The 17,085-nt window shown below is 36.4% G+C and overlaps 1 long non-coding RNA gene across 2 annotated transcripts in view; it reads right to left on the bottom strand.

The window, feature by feature from the left end:
- The window catches only part of LOC117079379, a 91,376-nt gene that overhangs the window by 58,336 nt on the left and 15,955 nt on the right, over nucleotides 1-17,085 (bottom strand). For both annotated transcript variants that reach the window (XR_004435406.1, XR_004435407.1), the window contains exons 2-3: nucleotides 8,819-8,908; nucleotides 290-458 (exon numbers count right to left, since the gene is read on the bottom strand). This is a non-coding gene — a long non-coding RNA (uncharacterized LOC117079379). The remainder of the gene's footprint in view (nucleotides 1-289; nucleotides 459-8,818; nucleotides 8,909-17,085) is intronic.

Raw genomic sequence — 17,085 nt, 5'->3', positions numbered from 1 at the left:
TTTATCTTCACTATTGACCTATTTATACATCCATTTCTAATTGCTTTGTGGTTTCCCTCAGCAATGTACATCTTTAACTTATCACAACCTACCTTCAAATAATATCACAGCACTTCAAGTAGAGTGTGCAAACCTTACAGCAGTGTGCTTGCAAACCTTTCTCCCATCTTTGGCTTATTGTTTTCATACATTTTACATGTTATAAATACCACAATATTTTACAATTTTTCTTTAGATAATCGCTTATCTTTTTCAGCAAATAAAAATAAGAAAAATTTTAAATATTTACCTTAACTTTTTACAATATCTGGAACTCTTCATTTCCTTTTGTAAATGCATGCTTCTGATTCACATCTGCCTGAAAGACATTCTTTAACATTTCTTCTAGCATGAATCTGATGTAAATCACTTCTCTAAACTTTAGATTGTCTTAAAAATGCTTTAGTTCACATTTGCATCTGAAAGAAATTATTGCCATAGAATTAAGAATTGACAGAGGGTTTGTTTTTTCCTTTAAAACTATAAAGATGTTATTCAATTTTCTTCTGGCTTGCATAGTTTTGGATGAGATGTATACAGTCATTTTTATCATTTTTGTTCTTCCAATATGCAATGTGTTTAACCCCCTCTGGTTGCCTTCAAGATTTTCATTTTTTCTTTGGTTTTCAGCAGTATGAATATGATGTGTCTAGTTTATGTGTGTGTGTATGTGTGTTTGTGTGTGTGTATTTTAATTCTTGTTTGTGATTCTTGGTATCTCTTGGACATGTGGCTTAATGTCTTTATTTTGGAAAAAAACTACACTATTATTTCTTTAAATGTTTCTTCTGTTTTGTCTTCACTCTCACTCATCTTGGATTGTAATTGCACATATTTTAGACCAGTCTATGGTATTGTTTAGAAAAGACTGAGGTAAATAGTATATGTGCCTATAAATGGGCACAGATCTTTTCAGGCATTTAGTAAGAGGGATTGTATCAACCTAGTTAGAATTTAGTTATTTAGTTGAGTTTAGATTTCCTTGTTGGTATGAATATCTTCAGTGCTCTATAAGGCATCAAATTGTTCTAAGAATGCCCTGGGTTTAGGCTGGGAGGTGAGATTGCTATGAGGTTTTCTCAGTATTTGTGATTCATCCTCATCTTATAATCATTGCTTCATACCTTTGCCACAGGGGTGAGAGGGAGAGGCCTCTCCCCAGCTTCTTGCCCTTCCTTCAGGGGTAGGTTGCAGCAGGCTGTCACTGCTTGCTGGGCTAGCAGAGAGAGGGCCCTGTTGTCCTGGTTGAGCATCACTCCTAAGGAAGCCCTGTGAGCCTGAGCCTTCAGGTGGAGTTTTCTCATATTCCTTTCCCTCTTCCCCACAGCAGTCAAACTCTGCCTGTGTCTGTGGTGGTGCTTTGTGAGAGCATATGTTTTCTGTCCCTCTCATAGAAGCAGGAGACCTCTAATGGTATCAGCATTGGTTCAAGCCTCTTTCCTGCCCAGGAGTAAGGGAGCTCTTTTGTCTCTGTCTTTCTCCAGCAACCCTGGTTCTTTGTCCTGAGTGTGGCAGACCTTTCCTCGTGTTCAACCTCTAATTTTTTTTCATGAACACTCAGTGGAAATAGTATAGAGTCTGTGAGGGTGCTGCAAACGCCCCTTGGGTCTGAGGATCCCAGGAAGTCTATACTGTCACACTAGCTTAATCTCAACCTTTGACAATTCATACAATTTTAGCTAATTCTTCCTTCCCTCTTGTGGGGTGGCCCTTTCCTCCTACCATAACTCCCATAGTGGAGGTAGTACATGTGTTCCATCTCTCCTTACAGGAAGTCGGGGGGTAGGGGATCTGTCCTCCTTGGATTTTAGGTGACTTGATTTATCTAGGACCTCAGCCCACTGACAGATTAAAACAAAATCATATCTGTGGTTTATCTGTATTTTCCTCATGGTTAGTGAGGGAGCAACATTCTTTCTATTACATTCTATGCAAAAACTTACTTTTTATTTTTATTGCATAGTCTCTTATATGTCTCATGAATTGAATGTTTGTGTCCCCCTAAAATTCATATATTGAAACTCAATATGTTGGTATTTGGAGATGAGGCCTTTGGGAAGTAATTAGGTCATGAGGATAGAGCTCTCAGAATGGATTAGTTATTTTATATGAAGAGACTGGAGAGAACGCTCTGTTTCTCTCATTTCTCTCCACTGCTGATACAATGAGAAGATAGCAGTCTGGGCACTAGGATTCCAGCCCTTAACAGACACTAGATTTGCTGGCACCTTGACCTTTGGAGGTCCTTTCAGCCTCCAAAATGGTGAGAAATAAATGTGGTGTTTAAGCCACCCAATCTATTATATTTATGTTTTAACAACCCAAACTCAAACAATAAGTAAAGCTATTTCTTTAAAATATGGTATAATAGATTATGCTAAAAATATCAGCTTTTAAAGTTAACGTCTCTTCCACAGAGATTAAAAGCAAGACTCTTAGAGATTCGAATTCAAATTGTGCTTTCCCTAGGTGATGAAGCTAAAGGGTCATGGAGCTCTAGCTAGATTTCCTAGTTCTCGTTACGTATAACCCTACTGAATCTCCGTTCTCCTTTTCTCTTGACCAATTGTTTGTATTATAACACAAAGGGACCTTTTGCTTAGGAAAGGTCATGACATGATTTCCTTCAAAAGAAAACTCCCTTGTGGATGAAAAATATAATTCAGTTTACTAAATTCAAGGTATAAACAAACAGTGAAAAACAATATTATAGGGTAAGGTAAGGGACTCTTGTTTGGTACACTAACAGAACTGACCATATTTACACTGCCTTCCTACCACCATAGGCATTCTCAGCACCACAGATACCCACTCATAATATAATAAATAACAAAGGAAATAGAACAGCAAGAAACTGTCACTTGTCAATTAAATGTGTGGTTCTATTACTGACACAATAAAGCAGATTTGTCACAGAGGAGCCTGGCTAATTTTTTTTATCACATAAAATGGGAACAATTAATTTGAAATATGTTCCCCTTTGGCTTACCAAGCTGCTGAAGTCTCATGGGAATTTGTAAAACACATTCCTGATAGAAGCTGGTTCATCAGCATACGGTTGCTACAGTTACGGTATCACTGCAACAGCAACCCAAATGGTGATGCCTTGACAGTTTTTCATTTAGAAAGACCAGAGGAAGATTATTTCAAAGTGTCCAGTTGCCTTTAAATTTATTAATACTGGGTAGGGCAAAGAAGATTATTAAAATGGTCTGAACTTTTCTCTAGTCTCACTCTAATGCCAACAATATCTCACATGAATTAGGATGAATTAGTCTTTCCCATATGGATAGTTTTTAACTACATTTTTTTATTAAAAATGAGATGCAATTACAGTAGGTAATTATACAAGGGATGTTTTTCTTAACTTTTAATATATTTCTGATTTAAAATTATGAAGTCAATCTTTTGTTTTTTCAAAGAAACGGATTAACATACTTAATCTTGACTTAATAGAAATCACATCAGTTTTTATTGTTTTTTTAAAAAATAACTCCTTATTTTTCATGACCCTCTACTAACGGCAAAAAATTACCATTTGAAGAACATTGATTAAAGGAGCTCTGTTTGATTTTGGGTTTTTGTATTTTCTTTTCATTTTTTAATTAGTTCCTACCTTTTGGCACCATTCTCAAATTAGTACTCATTTCTAGCCAAATTTCTCAAGTTTCAAAATGAGCATCTGACAAAGAAGGTGGATTTTGGCAAATGTGAATACTTTCTAAATCAGGATGAATCAAATCAATTGTCTCCTATATTTCCACAGTGTTTCAATCAAATCAGAGGCTTAACTATGAGATATAAAGCAAAGGAACATGTTGGCCCCCAGACTGGCATTTGTTGGGATGGGACTTATTACTATAAAATCACTGCCAAATGAGAAAAAAGAAAGATCAGATACAGAGAGGAAGTGACATTACTGTGTTGTGCCAATGAGGAACAATGTTTTTGGATGCTGCATCTTTTATTTGGGATGAAGTATAAATATATTTGCAGAAGTAATTCTAGACAAATTACATAAGACACCAACTCTAATTATTTCAGAGATATAGCTCTTAAGCAATTACACTCAACAAATGTGAACAACGGCATATTTTCCCTACTAAACAGTGTGGAAAATAACAGAATAAGACAATGGCATGTGTCCTAACATTCAAGAAATTTTAATCGGGTTAAGAAAAAGAAGATTAGAAGATAAAACAAAATTTGAAAAGCATGAAAATATATGTAATTGAATACTAAATTGTGTAGCAAAATCTATGTGTGGAAGAAAAGAACATCAGTAAATGCTGAGAATAATGGGAGAAGGCTTCATTAGGGAGGCTGGACTTAACTTGAGTCTTAAAAGGTAGACATTTGTTAATTCATTCATTCACTCATTTGGCATTCATTCACTAAGAACTGACTCTCTACCAAGCACTCTGTTAATTTCAGAGGACATAAAGTTTAATTATGCCCTGACTTAATGATACACACAGTTATTCTGGGAAACATAAATATATAAAAGGTGATGTTAATACAGTATTAGGGCAATTATAGAGATAGGGGAGCATTGTTGAAGTACAGGGATCACAGAAAGCTTTCTAAATCAGATGCCTGAACTAAATTTTTTTGTTTTTCTTTTCTGGTTTTTTTGTTTTGTTTTGTTTTGAGGCAGAGTCTCACTCTGTCACCCAGGCTGGAGTGCAGTGGTGCGATCTCAAAGGCGACTGATCTCAAAGGTGACCTCCGCCTTTGGGTTTCAAGCAATTCTCCTGCCTCAGTCCCACAAGTATATGAGACTACAGGTGCCCACCACCACGCCCGGCTAATTTTTGTATTTTTAGTAGAAACGGGGTTTCACCATGTTGGCCAGGCTGGTCTCTAACTCCTGACCTCGTGATCCAGCAGCCTTGGCCTCCCAAAGTGCCAGGATTACAGGCATGAGCCACTACGCCTGACCTGAACTAAGTTTTAAAGGATAATTTGCCAGGTGTATGTTTGCTGAAGCATGGAGTCATATCAGGCCAAAGGGGTAGAAGTAACTGGTAGGACCTGGACAGTTGGAGGAGATAATGAAGCAGCATTTCAAATGAAGGCCACATTATCAAGTCATGGAGTGAGGAATGAACACGGCATTTCTGGGATAAACTAGCCTGACTGAGTGGAGGGTTTATATTGATAGAATGGAGAAATTTGATTAAATATGTAAAGCTGAATCTATATTTTCTAATTAATAAAAGCCAGGAAGAGGCACTTAATTTTTAGTAACTGTTAGACGTGCACTTCTAGAGGGTTAGACTTTTTAACAGGAGTCTGATAATTTACTTAGGAATATTAATCTAGCAGGTGAATGTAAGAATGATTTAAATCCCTACATCTTAGTGTTAATGAGATGAACTAAAAAAGCTCTGACTACAATCCATGTGTGATTGACTGGAAAGTGGTATTGGGGTAAGGACATGCTTATTTGCAAGAAACAAAATCTCAATCCAGTTAGCTTAAGTAAAGGGAGACAGTACAAAAATTCAGGCTGCAAACTCACAAGCATGTCAGGACAAGAAAGAAAGTAGGTCAAGCCACCTGGAGGCTTGACCAGAAAGCCAGCAAGTGAGGCTCCTCCTTCAATATCTCAGGAAGTCACCTGACTCTTGGCCCAGCCCGTCTGCTAGGTAGCAAAACATTCTTGCTTCTCTTAGTACCCTTTAGCTCTGCCCGTCACCTATACAGTATACATATAGACAGAAAGCAGTTATTCCCATCCAACATGGCCTTTGTTCATCTAACTGTCATTTGAGACTCCAACTCCAAATTCCTGGCTTGAATAAATTGCCCAGCCATGCTCCAGTTGGGGGCAGGATGTGGTAAGGCACATGCTAGGGAGCACTGCAAGTTTCTGATTTTGGGGCTGGAGCAGTTGCACTGAGCGGGAACAGTGAGTGAGTGACTGAGATATCCCACAAGGAGAGCCTGAACTTTGACTATAGCAATGGGCATGGGAAAGAAAAACATTTTTTGGAAGAAACAATAAAAGAAGTTGATGACTAGCTACACACAAAGAGTGAAAAAGAAAATATTTCAAAGTTGATATAAAAGTTTAAATTTAATTAACCTAGAGAATGATGGTGCTTTGATAAGGCTAAAAAATTCAGGAGAGATATCTGACTGGAGCAGAAAGGCAATGTATCCCAATGGAAAGAACAATAAGTTTGAGATAATTAAAGGCTCACATGAAATGAAGTAGACAACTAAAAATATGGAACTGAATCAAAGGTTATAAATAGAATTGGATGTTATGCATTAAAATTAGCTATATGATGGTGAGAGTTAAAGCTATTTAAAAAGTACAATGGGAAAAGGTACTTTTTCTGAAGGAGAATATAGAAAGCGAAGAGTTAGGAGTCAAGAACTGAGCCTGGGAATAACTACAAGGAGGACAATTTGGGACCCGTAAGTAAATGTCCTGTCCAGCAAAGAAAATAGAGAATGGGTGGCCAGAGAAGTATGGGGAAAATACAAATAGAGTGCCATAAAGGAAAAAAAGCACCAACTTCTCTCGAACATTTTTTAATGATATGTTTTATGCCTAATTCAAACTCAGAATGGGAGCAGCTGACCAGCTACATTTTTTTTTTTTTTCCATTTCTGGTTTTTACTTTTGCTGAAACTAAGAATTTTGTTTTTTCAGTTTTAAATGTCACTTATTTTTAAATTCAATATTTCCTAAAAGAGTTATCAGGACTTTTTTTTTTCAGATTGGAAATTAGTCCATTGTGCATGTGTGTGTGTGCACCAATCACATTTTCTTTAACCATTCATTCAAAGATGGATTTCATTTAAGCCATTTTTTTCCTGCAGTAATCTCCTTACCTGAACGAAGACTAAACTTATGAAATTTTAAGTTCAAAAGAGACCCTTTTCAAAATATTAGGAGTTGGTGAAAGAGGCATGAACAATGGAAGTCAATTTTCAATGGTAAATGCTGTAAGAAAAAATTGGCTACAGCTTCCTCCAAGCTGGAAAAAGACAAGAGAACCTACAGGAAAAAGTTTGCTGCTCTTAAATTAAAAAAGAAAAAAATCAATGAAATCTTTCTGAAGTAAATTACAATAGGGTCAGATGAAAGACTATGTGCTTTTACAGTTAAATCTGGTTTTGGTATAATAAGGAGGTATTGGGAACATGAACCCAGCCTCCTGCTAGGCTCTTTTCTTTCAAACACTAATATTGCCTTTAAACTAAAAACGTAGCAAATACCGTGACTGTGTTAAATCTAAATACTCTACCTCTCTATATAAAGCTCATAGTTGTACTAACTGTTCTAGCAGTCACTTCATACTATTCATTCATTTTGAACTAAAACCCCCTAAGAATTTTTCACATCAACCTCAACAAAGACTGTTTGTCTCGATTCTGTATTTAATCAAGTGACTTTTGAATCTGAATTTGAAAATTTGCATTTTCTTTATGAGTTTTATCTCTTTCATTTTGGCACACACCTTTCAAATGTTTTTTGAATTCTTATGTTGTCAAAGACATATCAGTTATTTTCATAGCTTTCTGGTTCTTAGAGATGTAATTACCATGCCATATTTTCCCCCTCGTTCATTTTAAAATTGAGTTTCCGCTGAATGTCAAACTCTTTGCTAGATGTCAGGGGTACAGAGAGAAATCAAGTAACCTCTGACCTTAAGCGCCCCACAATCTTGTTGGGGAAAAGGGAGAAAATATATATTTTGCAAACATTGTGACAAATGCAATGACAGAGATAGGCTCAGTTGATTATGGAATTAAAAGGGTGATGTCTTGTGAGAGTGTGAAGACAGGGAAGTTGGAGGATGGTGTAGGGGGCAGAAGAGGCCTTACTACACGAGAGTAGGCTTCCTGGGAAAGGCAGTGCTTTCTCTTGTTTTCCTATTAATCAAGGGTATTGATCTGATTACAGGGTCCTGCAGACAAATGCTGAGGAACTCTAAATCAGTGATTCTTGAAATGTGATCTCCAGGTACATTAGCACCATGTGGAGATGTGTAGAAATGCACATTCTTGGGCCTCATCCCAGATGTGCTGTATCTGAAACTCTGGAGTAGGATGCAGAAATCTGTTTCAACATGCCCCCCTAGGTGACTCTGCCACCCACTCAAGTCTGAGCACTGCTGCTCTAAATGCCAATCCTTTAATTAGTATCTCATGGTGGTCAGTCACTCCTATGGTAGCAATGGAGAAGTGGAGACACCTGAAGATGAAGTCAAAGGCTCTGCTTGGGAATACCAGCTCAGCCACTCACTAGTCTGTTTGGAGCAAATTACTTAACCTTACCATTCAGACTACTGATTGATCACATCTTCCTCAGATTACTATAAAAATAAAATGAAAATATATGTTTGCAAGTACCTAGCCCATTACCTAGAGTAGGAACCTTTTGTTTGTTTCACAACAGACTAATGAGTTTACCTGTGTTGATACTATGAAAAAGCCATAGAAGGCTCTGAAGAATATAGAAATATGTGAATGTTTCCCTCTGGATAAGTAGACATGGGAGTTATCTTCAACATTTGGAAAGCAGTACTTTAATCCATCTTAAGATGGATTTTCACTTATCAATCTAAAGGGAAATAATTGATAAAAGGAAGATTCAATTCAGTACAGCAAGAAATAGTCTAACAATGGAAAGGATCAGGGCAGAGAGGTGGAGAGTCACTGCAGTTTTCCACATAAGAAGATATTTTTACTTTGGTGGGAGAAACCACCATATACCTTCCCAAGCGAGCATCACTATTTAATTCTGTATGACTGTTACCTTTAGCAGGTTATTCTGCGTGTTTCTGAAGATTCCCAGATACTTCACAGCAAGAGGCAATGGCTCTCCAATTGAATATACTTCTGCACTCTGCAAATAAGAAAATTTTTACAAACGAGTCATCACATCCATATTGTCTATATGTCACAAATATAAATACTTTCTGTATTTCCTGAAAATCTTCATGACCCACTTTATTTGTGGCATCCTACTAGCTAATGCTCCAAGTTTACACAATTATACTTTGTGTCCCATTCTCTTCTGGGTTTATAAAAGAGGAAATAAATGTGTAAATATGCTAACCTTATTAAAATTTATTTACTTACCTATTTTATGTCTTCGATGTTGAAACATGCATCATTTTAAAATAATATATTTTCTGTTAATATTCTTTTGCATGATAGAGTCTTTATTCTTTGCTAAAATGAGGTAAATGCATTTTTTTAAAAATCTGAGAAAGGCCTGGGATCTATAAAAAGGGGACATTTCCAATGAGATTAAATTTTAATGTTCACAGAACTACATCAAAGCAATTAAAAAAGAGTGAGTTAAATATAGCTTTCCCCTGACAGAGATGCTGCCCTTAGTAGGACACATTGCTATATTCTGTAACCAAATACACTGCCCCAGTTTACTTTAATTCTAGCTAAATCTGTATACCCTCCAGAGTGGTATCCTTGAGAAGTTAAGCACCACAGTTATTTAAATCAATGATAGAGTGAATAGCAATAATGGGGCTTGCCAGGTGCAAGTGATTGGCAGATCTGCATACCAGGTTCAAGCAGACTATACACATTGACCTTATAGGCAACACCCAGGACAACATTGTGACAGCAAATATTGTAAGGGTCTCTGATCAGAGGCCATCTCTTCTAACAATTACTTACTGTGCTAGCACAAGGCATGCTCCCAAAGTTAAACAATGGTACTAAAATTATGATGGAGCTATTTGCCATATTAGGTGAGTTTCTTAAGAGCAAGAACCTTGATTTACCCATTTCTATATCCCCTAGAACTTGGCAAACACTGAATGTTTAGTGAGTTATTAACAAATAAATAAATGAGTTAATTTGTGGGAGTTGACATCTCCAGATTGCCACTTTCTCCCTTCGATGCATTGCTTATCACGTGGACTCCTTGTGCTTTAAAATAACCGCCAGGGGTTGCTGTTTTATATTTTTTAACTTGCAATGACTTCAGCATACTTTTTTAAAAACCCTAACACACTTCTGCAAATTGTATTTTTCAAAGACGTCCACAGTAATATATACTATTTCACATAATCTTCTTACAGATGACATCGACTTTCCTGCCATTGAGCAGTGAGGTCTATGCCCCTCCTTTGAACCTGAATAGACTTGCCTTAACCATTGGAGTATGGTGGAAGCAACGCTGAGTCACTGGAGCATAAAAATACCTTGTTCTATTAGTAGGCTCGCTCTTGACACCCAGCCACCATGCTATGAGAAAGCCAAGCAACCATATGGAAAAGCCCCTTGTAGGTATTCTAGCCAAAAGCCTCAGATGAGGCCCCAGCCAATAGTCAGCATTAACAGCGAGATATGTGAGCAAGGAGTCCTCGGAAGATTCCAGCCCTCAGCCTTCAAGTCTTCTTGGTCTTCAAGCCACTCCAGCTGATGAACACAAGGAACAGAGACAAACTGTCCCTACTAAACCCAGCCCAAATTGCAGATTCATAAAAATGATAAATGATTGTTCCTGATTCACATCACTGCAATGGAGATGACTTGTTGCAAAGCAATAGATAACTGGAACACATATATACCAATAAGTGGCTAATAACTGTACAGTTCAGTCATCACTAAATGAGCACACCTGTGTAATCATCATCTAGTTCCAGAAATAAAGCATTAGTAGTATCCCAGAAGCCTGTCCAGATCTCTTCCTGTTGTAACCACCCCAAAAAGGTAACCATTATTCTGATTTCTAATACCAGAGATTAGTTTGGAATATTTTGAATTCTATATTAATGGACTCACACAATAGGTACCCTTTTGTGACCAATTTCTTTATCTCAATATTATGTTTGTGTAATTAATCCATATTGTTACAAAATCTGTAGTTTATTCAATTCAATTGCTAGGTACTATTGTATGAACATACAATACTTTCTCTGTTCTACTGTTGATGAATATTTGGGGTTTTAACAAATGATGCGACTGTTAGTATTCTTGTGCATGTCTTTCGGTGTACATATTCGTCGTATATTTGGGGGTGTTATGCCTAGGAATGGAAATTCTGATTCATAAAATATACAAATGTTTGTTTTTACTGATAATACCAAACTATTTTCCAAAGTAACTGCACCATTTTACACTCCTATCAACAATGTATAATGTTTTTCCCCAGCACTTTGTAATTTGAGTCATTCCGCTGGACAATATTAATGTGCATTTTCTTGATGTTTAATGAAGTTGAGCCCTCTTTATGTTTGTTAGCTATGTGTGTATTTTCTTCTGTAAACTACTTGTTCAAGTCTTTTGCCAATTTTTATATTGGGTGATCTTGTCATTTTCTTATATGTTTAAGAATTCATTGTATTCTACAAGTCTACAAGAGACGTGTCAACTGCTAACTCCCCTCAAAGACTATTAAATTAACCTAATGATCAAGCAAAACCAAATTTCTTAACCTACTGTTGTGATGAACAGCATCAGTTTGACACTCTTCAGTCTCAGAAAAGGGAAGACAAGAGTGGATATCCATGGAATTTTTTAAAATCTAAAATCAAATGATTTATGAATCTTCAGTACAGACATCTGATTGGGCCTGGGAAAAATTCATAATAAATTAGTATAGGATTGAGGGACCACAAAGCAAGGGTCATAAAGTGAGTCTTCATACACAAACAGTTGTTGTATGAGATTTTCCACTAAGTAAGCAAACTATTGTCCTGAGAAGGGGGCAGGTTTTCTAGATGAGAAATCTACTCTTTGGACAAATTAGTTTTCATGAATTTCCTGAAGCAAGTAGTGAAGTTATTTATTGTTTTCAGTCTTATCTTTCTTGGCAAAACTTTCCAGAACAAATTGTAAGTGGTCTGTTTCCAGTCCTGAGAACTAAGCTCTGTAGATGCAGGTGGTTCCAGTTGTCAGACCCTGTGTCACAGACATTTTGCAAATATTGTCACTCCTTTGTCACTTTAGAGTGACCATCCTGATTTGTCTAGGACTCTTCCAGTTTTAGCACTAAAAATTTATGTTGCAAGAAAGCCCTTAGTCCTGGGCAAACTGGGATGGTTGGCCACCCCACTTGCTTTGTTTCTCTTAAATGTATCTTTCGACAGACAAAAGTTCTTAAACTTATTGTAGTGCAGCTTAACAGATTTTCTTAGGATTAGTGCTTTTTGGAGTCCTGTTAAGAAATCTCCTAGACAAGTTTTTACATATAGCCTAGATTTAATAAACATATAATATAAACTTTTATAAGAGTCTGATAGTTCAAATGGATTTCCTATGCTTAAAAGTCCTTGTATATATTAATTTTGAAAATGATACTTCAGTGTCAAAAGCTAAGCTACTTAAAGAATCCATTACGTCTTTTTTATATTGTTATTAAATATAATGAAATAATGAGCAAATTTTGATAAATGATGGTAGAAATTTCATGAAAAGATTATGCTATTAATGATCAAGCTTCACGACCCATAGTAAATCAAAAAATATATATCTGAGGGTTTTCTGTCTTTTTTTTCCCCAAATAATGCTGAAACTAGAGCCTAATGTCACAAATACCACAAACTGCTGGTAGCATTACATGTTTTGACAAAATACTTGCTAGTCACTTTCTCATTTCTTTTTCTTTCTTTCTGTCTTTTTTTGTTGTTGTTGTTGTTGTTGAGACGGGGTCTCACTCTGTTGCCCAGACTGAAGCGCAGTGGCATGGAAACAGCTCTACAACTTCGACCTGGGCTCAAGTGATCTTCCCATCTCTGCGTGGCTGGAATCACAAGTGTTCACCACCATGCCCAGCTAATTTTTTTTTTTTTTTTGTAGAGACGGAGCCTTGCCATGTTGCCCTGACCCATCTCAAACTCCTGGGCTCAAGTAATCCTCCTGCCTTGGCTTTCCCAAAGTGCTAGGATTACAGGCATGAGCCACCGTACTGGTCTTCTTTCTCAAAGTTAATGTCCTCAACAAGATGGATCCACCTCATCTCTATCTATTTCAGTCTAGATACCCTACAAAATGCTCATCATCTGACTAAAACAATTACGACAGGACTCACTCTTGGTCTTTTTCATACCAGCTCAATAATTTCATTGCAGTCCTTATCAGTTGAACCTTTGTTTGGGCATTTATGTCATTACTATGTGTAAGGCACTGTGCTAAACACCATTAGAGAGGCAAAGACATATAAACAGCAGTCTTTGCCAGGCATTTCTCCTCTTAACACTTTGTAGTCTAAGTTTCAGAAGTCTACACATTTTATGAGTTTTCTCAAACCACTTATCACCTTTGCTGCCTTCACCTTCATCATGCCAAGCCTTATATCTCCTTATTAATGTTCTTTGATGTGAGTTCAGTCACTCCAAAAGTAAAGTGCCGTAGTCCTACACTAGATGGAAACTAAGACATTGTTGATTCAATTACTTAATGTATTAATCTTTCCATAGATAACCATATACCTTTTATCTTGTCTCATATTTCTTATAACTTCCTGGATTTTTCATTTTATCCTTAAGATACTTAAATATTTAAAACCTGCTTTATATTTCCAGAGTTGGCCACAATGGAGTAAGCGCACCCCTACTTGTTTTTTCCACTGATTATACCTAAAAATTCTGGTCAAAATTTTAAAAATCAAAATCTGAGAACTCTGAAAAGATGAATTGGAGAGGTATGCCAAAACCTGAAGAATGAACCATAACAGGCATGATTTTTCTGGTTTTATTTTTCATTTTTTACCGCCTGACTCTAACCCAATAGAACCCGAGCCACAGAACTGCACTAAAGCAATAGAAGAATAGTTCAGATACCTTAAACCAGTTTTTCTAGCCAGGAAAACTGACAGAAATGGGTCCTGTGATCCAATGAATGTAGGCGAATCCTCATTGTTTTCTTCCCTTTCTTTTCTCACAACTTTGCCCCAAAGGCAGCCCCACTCAAGCAGAACTATGTAGCAACACGAGCATGTAAAATGCTAAGATAGACTTTTTTTTCTATCCAAGTGATATGGAAAGAGGAAAAATTATATGGCTGTATTTGCCCTTTTAAACTAGAGACACATATCCCTCATCAAATTTTGAAAAAGACTGTGTTATTTCTTCCAAAATTTTCTGTCATCTGTTTCTCTATTATTTTCTGAAACTCTTTTTAAGTAGATATTGAGCTTCCTGGCTTGGTCTTCTAGTATATACTATTTTCTCATTTATTTCCCAATGGTGTAGGTTTTTAATATTGTTTTTGTTTTGTTTTGTTTTGTTTTGTTCCTTGATTTTTTTTTCAACCCTTAAATTTATTTGGGTTTTTTCTTTCATTCATCATTTTTTGCTTTCCCAAATGTTATTTTTTATGTTTTCTAATTATTTAGATTTTGTTTTTGTTGAGTGTTCTACTTTTGCATTATCAATGCAACCTTCTCAAATAACTCTAGAATACTAATTAGTGTTTTATTATTAAATATTTTCTTTTAATTTTTAGAACTTCCTGTTAGTTGGATTTTCTATTTCCTCTGTGGTTATTTGTTTTTCTCCTCTTTCTATATTTGCATCACTCTTTCACATTTTATACTTGATTTGACTAGTCTAGGGATGACCATTTGTATTCTTTGGAATCACAGATTGGCAGATTTTGCTTTATGGTGTGAGAGCAGGAAACTGGCCACCATGCTGTAGAGTCTCTGAATCACCAACATGGAAATCAAAGCTTCTAAAGCTGCCCTGCCTCTGCAGAGTGCAGATGATTATATTTCTTCAGAAAAGTGACTTTGCTATTTTTTGGCTTCAATTGTAGGGTAAACCTGATGATAGATATTATGCATGAAGAAAGTTAGAAAAAAGGATAGGGCCATTAACTTTTTTTTTTTATACAGATTTCAATTAATGACCTTCTCTATTAGTTACCTGTTGCTGCCATACTAAATCACCAAATATACTCAGTAACTTAAAATAACACAGACATATGATCTCACAGTTTCTGTAGGTCAGAAGTCCACGGGGCCTCAGCAGGGTCCTCTGCTGATGGACTCATAAGGCTGCAATCCAGGTGTTGGCAGGGCTGCCTTCCTTACTGGGCACTTTGGAGAGAATCCACTTTCAACCTACCTCATGGAGTTTGTTGGCCGAGTTCAGTTTATTGTGGTTGCAGGAATGAGACCCGCATTTCCTTGCTGGCTGTCAGTTGAGGCAGACTTTTCCTCTTCTATTATATCTGCATTTCTTCCCATGCTTTCCATGTGGTCTTCTGCAGCCACAGCAGGTCGAGTCTCTTTCATGCTTCAAATCTCTCTGACTTTTCCTTCTGTCTTATCCCTCTGACTTCATCCAGAGAAAGTTCTTTGCTTTTAAGGTCTCCTGTGATTAGACTGGGTCCACCCAGATAATCCAGGATAACTTTCCTGTCTTAAGGTCTGTAAATTTAATTATATCTGTGAAGTCACTTTAGCCATGTGATGTAACATATTCACAGGTCCTAGGAGTTAGGGTATGGATAATTTTTGAAGGGGCCACTCTGACTACCACACCCACCTTTTAGTCCCATCTCTTGTTTCTACATTCTATTATTATTGAAATGTCACAGTCCTAGCCAACTACAGAAATTTGCAAGGTAGATAGATCAGCTGGCCTCAATTTCAGCCCACTCCATACATGTTCTGGGTAATAATTACACAGGAACTGGAATTAGACTACTTACCAGTAACATGAGATGTTAAAAGTTATGGAAGAATGCCTCCAGAATTTTGAAGGAAAATTATTTTCAATCTAGAATTCTATACCTAAAAAACTATCAACCAAATGTGACAGCAGAATAAAGAATATTTCTAAACAACCAAGAACTGAAAACTATGTCTCACGTATCCTCTTTTATAATATTACTTGAAAATGTGCCCCAGCCAAATAAAGAGGTAAATCAAACAAGAAAAAGACATAAGATCCAGGAAATATCAGCCAATGCAGGAGATTAATTTTTAAAATCCCAGAAAATTGGTTGTTCAATGAGCATAAGAGAGCAATCAATTCATATTGGAGTTAGAATATGAAAGTGTCCAAGAAAGATATCCAGGAAATAGGGATTTCATAGAAATGATACTATCCTTGAGAAGTTTTAACAACTGAAGAATGCAATAATGATAGAAAATAAAATAAAAATATGTAAGGCAAGTAATAGTCCCAGGGAAAACAAAAAGTTGTGTCAGAAAGGAAACTTAATCAGAGTTTGATTCTTGGCAGTCAAATGAACAATATTTAATAGTCATGGTACAAATATTGTGTATATTTTAAAAGTTTATAATTATTCAATATAAAAGTATTAAAAAATAGTTATAGTTAAGGAACTGAATACAAATAAAAATAACACCGATGTTGCAAAAGTAATTGCATAAGTTGAGAGTTGGAGATAGGGAAGGAGAGATATCAGGAAGGGAAAAGACACCAACAATCTCATTTTACAAACTGGGGAGTCCAAAGGCACTACCCACAATTAATAGAACAGAAAATAGAGCTATTAATAGTTGTATATTATTTACAGTTACAAATTTCATTAATAGAGAACTAAAAACTAAATATATAGAAAGGGACAAAGGTGAAGTGAAAATGAATTATATTCCTCTCTAGCATAGATAAAAATCAATAGATAAGGTCTAATATTAATAAATTATTTTTAAGGTATGTAGTGTTAAGAGCAAGGGTCAGCAAACAATGGCTTGCAGGCCAAATCCAACTCATGACCTGTTTTTGTATGCCTGGTGAACTAAGAATGCTTTCCTTTATCTTTAAAGAGTGGTCAAAACAGAAGAACGTGTGACAGAGACTATATGTGGCCCATAAAGCCTAAACTATTTGCTATTTAGCCATTTAGAGGGAAAAAAAGTCAAATCGTGATTTAGAGACCCCTCCTGGGGTCTTCTGTGCTCAAACACACCTTGCTGCGTATGCTAGAAATGCAGCAGCCTTAAATAATGAAGTAATATTTCCCACAGGTCAGAGAGCAGGCTTGTTTACTGCTCATAATGAAACAGTGGACTCCCTAAGCTCAATGATCCTGCCCTGTCACACAATTCACTGCATGTGCGGCTGACATTTGTTC

This window comes from Trachypithecus francoisi, unplaced genomic scaffold, assembly GCF_009764315.1.
Source record: "Trachypithecus francoisi isolate TF-2019V2 unplaced genomic scaffold, Tfra_2.0 Lachesis_group7, whole genome shotgun sequence".
Classification (NCBI taxonomy): domain Eukaryota; kingdom Metazoa; phylum Chordata; class Mammalia; order Primates; family Cercopithecidae; genus Trachypithecus; species Trachypithecus francoisi.
The sequence above is the reverse complement of the archived record's forward strand: the minus strand, read 5'-3'. Positions and strand labels throughout refer to the sequence as shown.